This window comes from Gnatocerus cornutus, chromosome 8 (assembly GCF_029298725.1).
Source record: "Gnatocerus cornutus isolate USDA-ARS CGAHR chromosome 8, icGnaCorn1.1, whole genome shotgun sequence".
NCBI classification, from domain to species: domain Eukaryota; kingdom Metazoa; phylum Arthropoda; class Insecta; order Coleoptera; family Tenebrionidae; genus Gnatocerus; species Gnatocerus cornutus.
The window spans coordinates 8,085,518-8,100,241 of record NC_142240.1 but is presented as its reverse complement, the minus strand read 5'-3'; the positions used below and the strand labels follow the sequence as shown (position 1 = coordinate 8,100,241).

Here is a 14,724-nt window from a genome sequence, read left to right as displayed (position 1 = left end):
GGATTAATTTTCTCCCCTAAAACAATGAGTCAGTTGTAGGGATGCATTGACTTTCCAACGTGAAAAATCGACATTCTTCGAGCGAGAACGTGTGAAATGACCGTTTCAGTTCTGCATATTTTTGTTGTTACACCTGCATACGTCGCGACAAACACGAAGGAAGTCGGCTGTAAATTCCTGGATATTTATATAAGAATGTCTGAAAATATCACCTTTCTGCAAAAACCGGAAGCTCCACATAATCGATTCAATAATTCTTGTTTTCTCTATTGAATTCCGCCGGCACGAGATGTAATCTGCGGAAAATCGATCCAGACGTGCGCGAAGCGTCTGGATTATTCCGGGCCTGCGCCGAAAACAGTCACAATTCCACAACAGTTTTCATCACTTTTCGGGGGCTCAACCCAAACAATATTGTCTGAAAACGGGGCCTTCTCACCAAACCAAACCAAAAAACCAGTGGCGAGTTTCATTTTCGGGAGTCGCGGGTTTGAACGGCCAAGTTTGTTTTCCCACCGGAGCCGCGCAGTGCAATGACCGGACCCGGAAATAGTCCGGAGTGAGTGTGGTGATTTTTTGCGAAAATTTCCGAGTGGGTGGTGGAAATTTCGGGCGTAAGTACATTTTTAATTGAGCTTGCAAAACAGCTGATAGCGTGGGCTATTTTCAGAGATAAAACTAATCAGTTCACATCTGTGGGCTTAAACGAGGGGGCAATAAAATTCGCTGTGCATTTTTTCGGCACGCATCTGAAACATTTCCGATTTATTTTTAGAAGTGCTTAAATATGTACAGCGACCTCAATAATCTAAGTAAACTCTAATTAAAATTCAGTCAATACTGTACCTATCATTTTATATTTAGTCATTAAAATAGCAATATGAATTAATTAAATTACGAGCGTTGCGCTCCGAGTAATTAAACGTTGCAATATTCATCCTCGGATCTTTTGTCTGGCTCGAGAATTGTTAACATACAGTCCAGACTGCAAATCGCAATAAATATTAATGTAAAGTCCATTATCTTCAGCAATTAAACGTTTAAATTTCTCCAATTAAAACAACAGACGACTTGCAATAAAACTCTAATAACCAGGTACGTCGTTTTACTCAGCAAACGTAACTTATCTCCGATGATTGAAGTAACTAAAATAGTACAAGACATATGCGTTTCGTAGAAGTAACCACAGAATGAGTGAATTAGCATCACATCTATGTTTATTTTCACAGCGAGAATAGAAAGTTACACAACTTTGTTGAGATAACCGAATTCTTGTTGTTACATTATCGCTACTGTCAATCGGAAATTTGATATTTTTTTGTTTGATTAGGACCCACATGTTGAATCAGATAATTCCGTTTCGGCTCTTAAGGCGAGTGCCAAGACATTTTTCTTATGGAGAATCCCATGTAAAGTATCGTCTAAATATTTCGCTTATTTTTTCATGTATCAGTTTCGTTCTTATTCTCAACTGCTTGTATTCATATTTTCTTCTAAAACTAAGAATCAAACATTGGAAAAAACATTTAATTTAAAAGTTAAAGGACTTGAAAATTCGATAATTTAGGGGTAGTTTTACGAATAGAAGTTTATGTCCGATTTTTGTGAATTTTTAAACTTAGAATTAGTAAAGAATACTTTCAAAATCACTTTCCCGCTAAATTTAAATCGATATCATTAAAATTGGTCTAGTTATGAGTGAGATAAACTAAAAAAATTTCAATCGAAGCTCTGAGCTTTGCAGATAATTTACGACTAGGTTGATTTATAAGCGTACCCTCATTTGCGGTTTCTTGACCAGCTTTGGAAGTTGTAAATCAAGGGATTTCTTCTAAAATTTTTACCTGCTTGTTTCGCACAGAGGATAATAAAATGGTTATAATTAGAAGAGCGTTATTAAAAGTGCTAATAAGTACAAGCACATCGAAGTTTCATAATGCTTGATGTATGAAATTATAGAAACAACTATGTAGTATGAAAATTCATTTAATTTATAGTCATGTTTTCAACTAAAGTCTTTCAATGACACACGAATTAATTTCTCGACTACTTCACGGTGTTGGACGTAAAATTTAGAAAATGAAATTTAATAAAATAGTAATTTATTATTATTTTTCGTATTACATATTTTATTATTTATGTTTATTTTTTTCTTATTTCACTAGAATTTAAAAGTTCATCAATGAATAAAAAATGTTGAAGGAAACAAAATTGTTTTGAATGGTATGACTCTATGGAGCGACCTGACCGGATGCAATTTACCTGATGTTTGCAATATTGGATTAGAGTTTATCTAAGAAACTGACCGGAGTTTTACTAGGTGATGACAATTTCTTTCATTTTGCCGCCGGCCGGTTCAACTTTTACTGAAAAACCCACTAAATCTGTTCCTTTGAGAACAATATAAATTTTTTTTGGGAGAATAAAAAGGTTGACTTCTGGTAACTAGAAAAAAATGGAACATACATTGTAAATTCAAATCATAATTGGTATTACCAAATCCAAGGGCAGTTAAGAATAACACGAAAAAAAATGTGTATTCTGGGTGTTTGGTTTGGACAAGAAAGTGATATGAAATATGAATATATTTATGAAGACACAACTTTTTGGAAAAAAAAATGGAACCAAAATTGATTAAGTTTTATTTTGATCACATGTTGCTGGAATTAATTGACTCTAGGAAACAAAGATTGTCTATTCCGATCCGCCGTCATTGAGTTTGTATTACCTATGTTCTAGTTAATTGTCAATATTGTAAATAAGTACCTATTATGTAAATACCACTTTTCTTATAAATACTTACTAACATGTACATATTATACACATTATTATACTATGTATTTTGTATCTTTTGAGTATACCTTCATACCAAATACGTATCTATTTGGAAACAAATAAAATTAAACATAAAACAGATAAGTTTAGTTTTTTTTAGAAAATTTCTGTTTGGCATTCTAATATTAAATAATACTTTGATCTATTTATTATTTTACTATTTATTTTATGAACAACGTACTGATGTACTTACAATTTTAAAATAAATTTTTTTGATTCATATTATAGTAACCTCAGTTGACATATACCTAGTAAACATTTTATGACTTAAGTCAAACCACCCATAGAAATAAAACTGGGTGTTGTAAACTGCAGCCGACAAAGTTCTAGGTAGAGAGTTGACCGATGGTTGAATAGGCCCGCATTCATTTCGTGCTCATTTATGGTCTCCAATCGCAAGGATTAGTACTGCCCGGCCCTCTCATAAAATTTACTAGGTATATGTCAACTGAGTTTACTATATTTTACCCATGAAAAAGTATTTCTACCAGACAGAGGCAAAATAAGCATTTATCATTTTACAATCACTTTACGATAGCACAGTAAGGGGTGTTGTAAACAGAGGTACCGCTTGACAACCTTCCCGATGTGACAGCTCAGCTCGAATTCTGACCAGCGACGAGTCTTGGCACTCGCCTTAAGGAGGAGACCCGTTTTGCTCTTTCAAAAATGCTAATTTCAAAAAATGATATCTTCGTTACTATGAAAGATATCGATTTGAAACAAAAACGAAAGGAATGACCAAAATGATTTCTAGACATTATCCGGGGTGTAAATCCCAAAAAGATGTTTGTTCATCTATAAATTAACTTGATGTTTGTTCACCTTTAAATTAATTGATGTTTGTTCTTAGCAACTCAAATTTCCAGCACAGCCGTAACTAAAAGAAAAATTAAAAATCGATTGCGGATAATGCCTAGTTTCCAAATTGTAAATTGATATGCAAAAACAGCGATCTAATTTATTTATAAATCATTGAGCTATGGCAATTCGAAAATTTTTTATTGAATTTTGGTAATTTATGACCAGCTATTAGAAGTTAGCCACAAACTGAAAACTTAATCCATTGTTCATTTATGGCGGTCGCCCCTTGCCTTTTTAAATATGCGGAATAAACCAAGTTTAGGTACTTTTTTCCATTCAAACAATGTAGAGATGGTTATGTTGAAAGAAACCATTCATTTGAATAAGTATAATTAATTAAAAAATCACTTCTGTAATTATGGACCGGTTTACACAATAATTTAATTAAACTAATCTTTCAAATATTTTGAAGATTTAATTTACCTTCAGGAAATTCCTATGTTATTGCCTTTAGAAAATGTACATAATCAAATTAAAAATTTTAAGATTCTAACATTTTCAGGATTCTGAGTTTGAACAAAATACTGTCTGTCAGCGGATTTTAATTTCTATTTCATTTGTTACTCAAAAATCATAAAGTGTCTTTAATTTTATCTTTTTGTGAGCTAAAATAGCTAAAACATCCTAACTGTGTCAACATTCTATTACTTAGAATATGCATAAAAAATCCATTTGGTTTTGTGGTAAACTTTTGAACAAATTACCTGAGTGCTTATGTGCTTATGATTGAGATTAGTTTTACAGGGCCGGCAATACTTGTGTCCACCCCCAAAATCGTCTTTAATTTTATAGATAAAATTTTGAAAATTTGCATACGCTCACAGTTGACAAAGCTCTAGAAGCTGACGCAAAAATTCGTTTTTTATCACTGATTGTTTTGGCGTCGCGACGTCTTCAAAATGCAATTTGTAACTAATCGTGAGGGTTTGTGAAACCAACCCCTAATATATTCATTTTTCAATATAAATGTGTTAAAAATATCTCAGTTGTCATTTTAGATTTAATGCAAATTGTATTAAAAATTTGAGGAAAAAACGCTGTTTTATCAAGTTAGTTTTCAATTTCATTACGTCAAAAATGGGAAGTACGTTTACACCCATCTGTCAACATCATGTGTCACAAATGACATGTATCCTTTGGTGTGCTTTAGATTGTAACAAAAGTTTTACTTGGTGAAATTGTCGTTTTGTCGATATTAATTAACAATTTCTGGTGTCCATAAAGTGCAAAATGCCCGAGTTAATCAAAATTGACATTCATAAGAGTGAATGAAGTGACTTGTGAAATTTTAGTGTAAACGTAGTTAGCCACTGCGCCGTCATAATTTTGAAAACTAACTTGATAAAACAGCGTTTCTTTCGCAAATTTTAAACACAACTTGCATTAGATTTAAAATAAAAACTCAAAAATTTGTATCACAATTGTGTTATCAAAAAAATTTGAATTCGCGAATATTTCCGCAAAATCTCAAAAATCGTTAAAAATTATACTTCTTAGGCGGTGCGACGGAAAACAAACCGTGATAGAAAAACAAATTTTTGCGTCAGTTTCTAGAGCTTTGTCAACTATAAGCCTACGCAAATTTTCAAAAATTTATCTTTAAAATGAAAGACGATATACCTGTAAATTGGATACAAAATGATTCTTTTAAATACAGGGAAAACCATCTCTTTTTTGATTGAATACTCCTAGAAAATAACTTTTATCTGAGATTATTTAGATCTAAGGGATATTTGCCGACAAATCAAACATGAAAAATTCATATGTATAGGTCAGGTGGTCAAAATTATAGAATTAATGACCATAAGTGGAAAATGTGTGCCGATTTAAAAGTAGTGGCGCTTTTAAAGTGTATGCAAACGGGTTATACCAAAAATATGCTACATGTGCTTGTGGAATGAATACCCGGTTTGCTGACCACCAATATACCAAACTTTACTGGTCTTTAAGGAAGGAATTTAGATTGCGTCAAAACAATATAATAAAAATGGCACTTGTGCCTATCGAAAAGATTTGATAACCACAGCTTTATATCAAACTAGGAATTAAAAAAAATATTAAAAACGCTTAAAATGCTTTAAAAGCATTAAACCCAGAAGGAAAAGCATTTAATGAATTGCGAATGACGAAAAAAAAACAAAAATTAAGAGAAATCTGTTTTCTGCAAAAACTTTTAGTAAAGCCGATTTACCTACTAATAATTTTGTTAGTTTATGTGTGTGGCATTGATTTTCTATTATTTAAGTTCAATAAATAGTCAAAAAAATTTAAAAATTGCAAATGCGAATGATTTTAAATAAAATTTATATTATTGGATTTCAGCGTATGCGGCTGTTTGACCCACCGAGTGCCCAGCTTTTGTTCCATTTTGCAGCTAGCACAGTGTAGTCTTTTAATTCTTTACAAAAAGAAAAATGGAGTTTTTTAGAAGTGAAATTTGCTAATTAATTACGGATGTGTGTAATTCAAGATATTTTTCGCCAAATTTTATATTCAACATGTTGAAGCACTCCAACTTTTTAACAAAAAAAAAATTTGATTTTTTAGGCAATTTGTATCGTTAATATTGCAGGTTTGTATTGTAGGTGCGCCACGCGTTCCATATTATGTTCAAATAGTTTTTGTTTTTTACTTTTTTTTTTCTATTTTCGCTCAGGTACCGTTTTTGGAGTGCCTACCATTTCCATTGCCATACTTCGCATCTACACAATCAATTTTTGAACCAAAATTAAAAAAAAATTCAAAGTTGAATTTTAAATTTGGCGCCGCAATTTTAGCGCGATCCACTGAGTTTAAATTTTTTTTGCATAATAGGGGCTATTCTGTATCGAATCTCTTAAATTTAAAGGTGTGTTAAAATTTTTAAGGTCCCTTAAAGTAAAATTCCTATTCTGTATCACCGAAGTTCCTTAAAATTTTAACCGAAGCTGCTTATTTTAAAGGCCAAGCCGAGGTCATCCTTTAAATTTAACAGGGTGCTTTTAGATTCTCTCAGTTGGTTTCGAGATTATTTAATAAATGTTACGAAATAAGATGAATTTTGTTGAATTCTTAAATGCAATTACATCAAATTTGATGCATTTGATAAATCTTTGAAAACAAAGAAACCACATGTATGAGATGAAATTTGAAGTTACTTTAATTATTATTGAATGAATTTTTATATTCAGATAAAACATGAAATTTAATTTGATTGAGCAATTTAAGCGGCCATTTTCTTCGTCGAATAAATAATTTATTATTCAAATTATTCCGATTATTCAAATAAAGCCCTTTGATTGTAGTAAACAATTTAAAATAATAATATTATGTTGTAATTAGTATTGTAAAATGCATTTTCACATTAGATTTTTATTTAAAAACTCTACACGATGGATAGCGACTTGGCCATGTTTTAAAAATTACAGAAATGCACTTTAGACACTCATTAAAATATTCATATCAACAAAGTAATGTCCGCAAATAATTTACCTACTTGTAATAAAATAAACTAAGTAAAAAAACTGCACGTTTTGGAAATAAATAAATTTGCATTTTATTATCTTTGACTTAAACTTTTAGTATGGATTTTCTACATTCCTAAATATTGATGTTGAACCAAAATGACCAAAAAACGCGTTTCAAGTTTCTAGTTACGTTTATACATTGTTCAAATATTTTTTTTTAAATTTATTTACGATTTGTCATTCTCATATGTTTCGTTTCTCTCGATGACAGTGAAAAAAACTCTATACAAAATAGCCCCTATTAACTTATAATAAAGAATGGTCTGAAACCATCAGGTCGGGTAAAAATACAATTTCTCTTTTCTGTAAATATTTGGGGACAAATTCTTCTTGCACTTGGCCGACCAAAACTGCCATAAATTATATCTGGACGTTTACAATCTAGCCTAAGGGGTATCGATGGTGATTGACAGCTGCCAGAATTTGGCGGATTTTGAAATTCATATTCTGAATTCTTGTCGTTACATTATCACTACTGTCAATCGGAAATTTGATATTTTTTTGTTTGATTAGGACCCACATGTTGAATCAGATAATCCCGTTTCGGCTCTTAAAATGCTGCTCTGTTTGGCACGTGCCGTGGCACACCGCTCGTGAAGACAGCTGTTCGACGAGGCACCCCAAACCGGATTGCACATGTCTTTCATTTTTCGTTGAGCACAGTTCCCATCAGCGGCTAAACTCGAAAATTGTTGAATAAATTACGATTTTTCGTAATGAATCCATCGCGCCCCGACAGCTCCGCCTCACACTTTGAAGTTATGAAAATAAACATTCAAAAAACGTTGCAACGTTTCCTCGAATCCAAATCTAAACTCTGACGAATGTCTTCCCTGTCCACATGTGTTCTCCAGGAATGTAAGCAATTACGGTGAAGACGCGAAATCGTCCACTTCTTCACCTCAACTTGACACAAAAAAACTCCGAAAACAATGCAGCCACAAGTGGGCCCCGTTCCAAATTCGTGGGTGGACCCCCCACTCATTTTAAGTGCGGTCTTTGAAATTTCCATAAAGTTCAGGGTGGAAGCCAGGGGTGGTCTGAGGGGAAAGAGGGGTCATATACACATACGCACAGATGTGCATGCGTATCGTACCTTTAAACAGCATCAAGTCGGCTTTTGAACTTAGTGAACATGTGACAATCTCGATAGCCGGCAGTTGTTTCGACCGGTCGTGATTTTTGACGTTTTGTGGATGTGTTGGTTACGAAGGATTCATTGATAAGGTAAATTCTGATTATTTTTGGTTGGAGATTTTAATGGGTTGAATGCGAGCCGTGGGAAAGGGTCGGAAGTCATAAAGGGACAAAGTTTGAGTGTCGTAAAAATTCAAGTTTATGGGAGAAACGGAAGGTTTTATTGGGGTTCGTGCACTTTTTGATTGTGGAATTATGATTGCGTTACACTTATCACCGTAAACGAATGATTACGAAATATTTTAAGTTCCTGAGTTATTTACCTATTTTATCAAAGACTGATAATTTTTACCGTGTCTAGTGTTTCCCGATTTTAGCACGAATGGTTGTTATGTCAGACACCTGGAACAAAATCGGCAAATTTTTATTACTAGTTTTATTGTGAGAGTGCTTTTATCCACGCAAGAATGTTTAATTTTCTTGAGTGGATAAAACGCCACTAAAGCACGAATCAAAAGCCTAAATTATTCGAATTAAATAAAAAATTGAACCGACATCAAATGTGCCTTTCGGTGAAAATCAGAGAGCGATGACACTGTTGCTATGGCTAGTTATTAGTTTTCTTCGTTTTGCTCGTAAAAGCGTTAAAAGCGTAAAAGTTGCGTCGATTCCAACAGAAATCCTTTAAGAAGCTGAAGAAGCAACATTGCGTTTATCACCAGACAAGTGTAAAGAACATTACGACAAAGAAATTGTTAAATTTAACAACTGGAGAGAAAACCAGCAAGTAAGAGTGATCAATGCTGTCATATTTTTGAACTTTTCTAACGCAAAAACAGGACTTCAGCAGAAATAGGAATAGCAGAAAGATTCCATATCAAATAAACTGAATCTTCTGGTTCCCGTCAAGAACACAAATTCACTAATGCGACTAAGCTTGTACAATTGCGTCCAAAAATAATGCACCATGGTATGAATATAATATGCACCCAACAATACATTTTACCCCTAGAACTTTTGGGTTGATCTGCTTGAGATCTGAGCGGTCAGTTTTTGTACAAGGGTGCGTCAGACAACCAAATTTTATTTACAACTCACTTGAAAACTCATGCAGATTGAGTCGACTAAACAACATGATTTGAAGACCATTGAAAGAAATTTTGAATCAATGTTTGTATTTTTAAGCAATGACCTCATTTCCACTATAAGTTGATTGCGATTAAATTAATCACGCATTTAATTAAGTTTCATTGCTGACATGGATTAATGATGGAATCAAGTATTAATTTTAATTAAAGATGTAATTTTTAATTTCTAATTTATTTCTTAAAATTCATTTTTCTTCACATAATTCACTTTCATTGCTAAAAAAGTAAATTTTAGAACAATTGATTTTTAATTCTGATCAATAGTAAGTAACTAAATATAGGCCGGTTTAATGCAATAATTGAAATTAAATTAAACTTGCAACTTACTTATGTCACTTTAACATAATGTTAAATATTTCATTTCATTCTAAATTGTTAGAGTAACAGTATCACTTTAGCAGGAAATTGTATAAAGGCACATTTAACAATCCTAGTGCTGTTAAAAATTTCACAACAATACTAGTGTTGGTAATTTTGCTAAACTGTTTACATGTTTTACTGATTATGGCCAACTAGCATTAATAATTTTTGAAGCCTCAATTTATACATTTTCTCGAGTTTTAGTTTTTCAAACATAGTTTTTCAGATGTAAAAACCCCAATAACGTTATTTGGTTTCGTAAAAATCTTTGTTCTAAATTAAGGATTTAATTTTGTTTCTGTAAACCGGGTGTAGAATTTTTTAAATTATTTTTCTCTAGCTATAAAATATTGTTTTTTCAACTTTGACATAAAAATACATTTTCTGCCATTGTTTGAGACCTAAGAAACTCAAATTTTCTTATTTTTTTACTAGTAATTAACTTATGTTTTTTCTAACGAGTAAGTGAAAAAGCTACAAAACAATAAAAGCAAGTGATTTGACATGGCAAAATTGACAATTATATTTTTATTTATTTTAAGAGAAATTTGAAAAATTTTATTCTGCACTTTTAAGATAATCTGAATTTTAATCATTCGTCAATTCTATTATTACAAATGCACATTAGATTAAAGCACACACGTTGAGTTATAGTTAGAAGCTTGAATTTTGGCTGAATTAATATTTTTAACTCGCTCATTGAATGAGCCAAATTTTGGAATTTTTGCGAATTGTCATAACTGACACTTTTAATGCTACAAGATTAAAATTTGCAGACGTTGTTACTTTCGGCAGGTTTCTTAAGTGTGCCAAATTGCAAAATTTTTGAACGTGAAGGAAAAATTTTGAAAATTTTTATTTTTTGGACGAGTAAAAAATTCACACATTTTTAACAAACAATTTAACTCTTGTAGCTTCGCAGTTGGAAAAATTTATTTTGGCAGAATTAATACTATTAGCCGCTAATTGCAATAGCCAAAAAATTACAAAGTTTTAGGACCAGTGGAACAAATTTGAAAAATTTTTATTTTGTGGATTAACCAAAAATGTTTGAATTTTACGAAACGTCATAACATTGACACTTGTGATGCTAAGACAATGAAACTTGAACACGTTGTCACGTGTGGCTGTAATTGAGAGGCGAGCGAAGCGAGCCGTTATTTGGACGTCAAAAAAAATGTTCACTATATTTGTCTGTACGTCCTGAAACTTTATTTCTAAATATTTTTTCCCTAATTCAAGTAAATTTTAATCAACAAAAAGGCTGTAAATTTGCAGACGTTGTTACTTTCGGCAGGCTCCTTAAGTGTGCCAAACTGCAAAATTTTTGAACGTCAGGGAAAAATTTTGAAAATTTTTATTTTTTGGACGAGTAAAAAATTCAGATATTTTTAACAAACAGTATAACTCTAGTAGTTTAGCAGTTGGAAAAAAATCAATTTTGGCAGAATTAATACTTTCAACCCGCTAATTGCAATAGCCAAATTACAAAATTTTAGGACAAGTGGAACAAATTTACAAATTTGAAAAAATTTTATTTTGTGGATTAACCAAAAATGTTTGAATTTTTACGAAACCTCATAACTTTGACACTTTCGATGCTAAGACAATGAAACTTGGAGACGTTGTCATTTCTGGCTGTAATTGAGAGGCGAGCGAAGCGAGCCGTTACTTGGGCGGCCAAAAAAATGTACACTATAATTGTCTGTCTGTACTGAAACATTATTTCTAAATATTTTTTCCCTAATTGAAGTAAATTTAAATCAACAAAAAGGCTGAAATATAAATAAACGCACCACAGTATTTATACGTTTCTTTTACCATCACAGCACAGCAAAATAAGATCTAAATAATTTTAGAATAGGGTTTTTTCAAACATTGAAGAATTACCATTTTATGACTACCCAGATGTGCTGGGATGGTCAAGAACGCCCCAGCGAGGCCCTCAAAATGTTTTCCGATGCTGTTTGGAAATAAGCAATGGAATGGTGCATTATTTTTGGACGAAATTGTACCAGACGTTATTTTCAAAAATGTCGAGAAAACGATGCGCATCAATGACGACGAAGTCAAAATAAAAATCGGGATTTGCGTGTTAGTTAAAATTCACCGGGTTTTTAAAAGATTTTCATCTAGAGATTTTGTCACGTAGAAAACAAGCTGTCAATCATTTTCGACGCATTCACTATTTTTGAGCGGCACACAGAAAAATGGACATTTTTCATACTTTTGCGATGTCCGTTCTGACCAGAAAGTGGTTCGAACTATCTAAGACCCGCCTTCCAACCGTCCAGTACAAGTTTGCACAGAAAGACGCGACGTCAAGTGTAAGATTCAAACAAGACCTGTACTACTGACGACAACGAAATGTGTACGGCAAAATTGTCTAGCGTCATTTTTTTTTTAAATCATAAGTGTACTTCTAATTGTCATTTTTGGCAATTAATAACAATAGTTAATTAAAATTGCCTAGGCTTTTAACTGTAGTCGAAAAAGCAAAATAGAACACTGGTCGCTAAAAACAGTTGCTGCTGATTAGCAAATGTTGTAAAACTAACATAACATCAAATTAAAAAATGGCGCTTTACGGTGATAATGATTTACTTTAATTATTACGAATCAACGATTTCAAAGGGGGCAAACGTTGGTTTTATTTCTCAGAAATTCTATTGACAAAGTAATGTGACTATAGTAATATTCCAAAGTTAACTAAATCTATTACATTTTCTCCCCTTTACAAAATCAAAAAATTTTTTGTTGCGATTAGGTGGCAAAGCTAAAAGACAAATAAATAAACTGTTAATATTTGAAACAGAAACCATATCTACCACACATTCTGTATAGCTACTTGTATATAAATTTGCAAAAAAAATAATTTTTAAGTCATTAGATTTTGAATTAGAGCAATTTGAAGTTGACACACCAAAGTTGATCAAACAATTTATGGATATTTTTTCTCAACAATTTGGATAAATGTTTCTAAGAAAACACACTTATTTTTTGAAAATCCCTTTCGAGAAAGAGATTTGATTGGTTTAAGTAAAACCGTTTTTATTTGTATACTAAACATTATTTTACACTTGTTTCTTGTATTATACAGTTCGTTTCAAATTTAACATCTGCATCCGCTGTTAACGGGTCCTGCGCGAGTTCTGGGACACTCTGTATACAAAAGATAACAATGGCAATATTCGAAAAGTATTAGAAGGTGCATTATTTGATTACTTTTATCATGTCTTTTGTATTGTAGTTTTATATAATTAGTATAAGCTGGTTTAATTCTATTTAAAGAAACTATACCATCAACCCCATAATCTAAAATAAAATATTTCTTATAACGTTTTAAAACCTTAAATGGACCAAAATAATTTTATTTTAAACGTAATTACAAAAATATAAATCTTTGTTAATATAAGCTTGGGGATTTCAAGGTGCGTTTGTGCAAAAATATTTTAAGAGGATCCAGTATGAGCAACAAAGCGAATATCGTTAATTTCATCATAAATATTAATTAAATTGCCCTTGTAATGTTTTGTTTGTTTCACTAAAGATAAATGTAACAAACAAAAATCTAATTTTTTCTATTGGCTGGACATGGAAATCCGTTGCATTTGCATGAAGAATTGTCGAATCTATGAAAATAACATAATTGTAATTAAATGAGTTTGTGTAAGACCTTCGTGTATAATTTCTAAAAAGACAAATGGTCTTTGATAATTACTCTTATAATTTTGTGGAATTTTATTTTGATAATTATGATTAGAAAATCATTAGATTAGAAAATATCATCGTTCGAATTTGTTATTATAATTTTTAATTTTATCTAAACAAACAGCTAATCTATTAAGGTCATTTGAGCAGATTTTACCTGATCTACCATAATAAGGTTTTAAATAAGAAGGTAAGTTTGCAAAAAAATAAACCTTGTAAGTAAAATAGAATTTGGAATTCAATTCAAAGTTAAGTTAATTAAGTAATATTTTTTAACATATAACAATTATCAATAAATTTAAGTTTATTCATTAAATCATCTATTCTACTAAAACTATTCTGATTATGTAATGAAGATAAATGAGTTTTTAACGAATCAAAAGATTCCTACGTTGATTGTGATTCAAAATAAAAAGTGAAATTTTGTCATTGCTAGAGGAAAATTTGCTTTTGTAATATTATATTTATCGTTTTCATTTACTATATTATAATGAGAAAAATAATTATCTAAATTGTGAAAATATAACGAAAGATCTGTGGTAAATATAGGAAAAGGGTATTGTGATTTCAAGTGGTTTTCCATTACAAAATAATAAATTAATAAAATAAAATAATAAAAAAGGAAAACTTAGCTTTGGAAAAACTTTGAACTGACCTGACCTGACCTGACCTGACCTGACCTGACCTGACCTGACCTGACCTGACCTGACCGAACGAAAATGTGCGCCTTAGTAAATTGTTTGTTTAGCAGTGGCGTGGCATCAAAAAATAACACAACTTTAACCTGAGTAAAATTTCCCATTATCGACGCCCATGGGCCGGCTATTCTTCATGCGCGGGTTTGGTGATATTTGAATTTCACGATTAATAGACACAGATCTAGTACAACTACAAGTCCGGACTAAGGGTGCTTTAGCACCGGGCCCCACTTTCTTAGGGGCCTTTTGCCGTGTAAAAATTTGCCATAGAAATTGAAAAAAATACAAATCAAGAACGTAAGGCTTTCTTTGCATAATTTTATCGATGGGCTCCCTTTTACAATTTAGCCCCGGGCCTGAAATTTTGTAATCCGGACTTAAAATTTTTCTGTTTGTTGTTTAAATTCTTTTCCTATCGGCGATTTTGACGCCTGACAAGTGACATTACTGACAGAAATCCAAAGT

General features: G+C 31.8%; 1 protein-coding gene across 2 annotated transcripts in view; it reads left to right on the top strand.

The window, feature by feature from the left end:
* The first annotated feature begins 343 nt into the window (after positions 1-343).
* Positions 344-14,724, top strand: part of DAAM (disheveled-associated activator of morphogenesis-like protein) — a 91,508-nt gene continuing 77,127 nt past the window's right edge. Inside the window, exon 1 of one of the 2 annotated variants that reach the window (XM_088042714.1) lies at positions 344-614. The gene's annotated coding sequence lies outside the window, so the exon portion shown is untranslated. Of the gene's footprint in view, positions 615-8,305; positions 8,433-14,724 lie in introns of those variants that run through there. The other variant, XM_088042715.1, reaches the window with a different exon arrangement.